Consider the following 1186-nt stretch of genomic DNA (forward strand, 5'->3'; position numbering starts at 1 on the left):
TTATTTTTTACAGTAAAACACAGGCCTTGTAAAGCGGCAAAAATTACACTTTACGACTTGAACAGGAGCTTACAAAGTATCATATTCAAAGCTGCACTGACATCGACATTCTTTTTGTAATTGGCACAGATCTACCGCTTGTTTTTACAATTAGTTGGAAAAGGATACTTGGGACCGGATAGGCCGCCTCTCTTTTTCCCTCTCCCCTCCACATCTAAGACCTTTATGGTGTTTACATTACAGACACACCTCTGACCTTCACTCAGGCCCCCCACTGCTGGCCCTAATACCACACACACCACCACCATTTTAACTACATCCCAGAGATTATTTACGCACAAAGCCGGTTTCCGAAGAAACGTCACTCAAATTACGACAAAATAAACAAATGAATACAAAATAAATAAATGCACTAGAGCACAAGATACTGACCGTATTCTGCTTGTGAAAGCGTGTAGTGGAGGTGTGTAATCGTCTAGGGGTTTTTTGGGTTGGGTTTTTTTTTAGCACACTCGGCCACCGCTGGTGTATTGTAAATGTATGGCAACATCGCCATGCAGCGACGTTGCGTCTCCAGCCTACCAGTGTACTGCAGAGTAGACACACCCCTCCGATACGCACGCCTCATTGCACACATCTGCGAAGTGTCAAAAAATTCGCGGGGTTAAATTCATAAAATAAAAGATTTAGAGCCAGATTGAACTCTTGTTATTGTTTCAGATGTGTGTTATTGTTTGCGATGCTGTTGTGGCAATATTTACGTTTTTAATCAATATTGTTCATATTGCACGTAGCTGCAAACAAAGACATTCCTGTGTAGGTGAAAAAAACACGGCCCGGGAGAGGCAATTTCCACCTATTGGGACGACATACCGTGTCTAATGTTAAGCACGGTAATCCCCACACCGGGTCTCCGTTGAATCAGAGATCACAGACAAACGGTGTCGCTTTAAACCTCACGCGGTCAAAGTTGTTTACCTCTTCGTTACCTTTGACGTCACGACACACCCCTGTTTGAGGGGGACGGAACTCCGAGTTATTGGCACCGGAGCCCACCGAACAGATTAGAGCTTGAGAGACGCGTGGCCAACCACAACGGAGGAGACAAATCAAGCCCAAGCGTGATTGGTTGCCGTAGGGGCTGGGGGGGGAAATCCCTCTTTCCCGTAGAGGTCCTAGGGAGGGG

This window comes from Rhamphochromis sp. 'chilingali' (assembly GCF_963969265.1).
Source record: "Rhamphochromis sp. 'chilingali' genome assembly, chromosome: 9".
In the NCBI taxonomy this organism is placed as follows: domain Eukaryota; kingdom Metazoa; phylum Chordata; class Actinopteri; order Cichliformes; family Cichlidae; genus Rhamphochromis; species Rhamphochromis sp. 'chilingali'.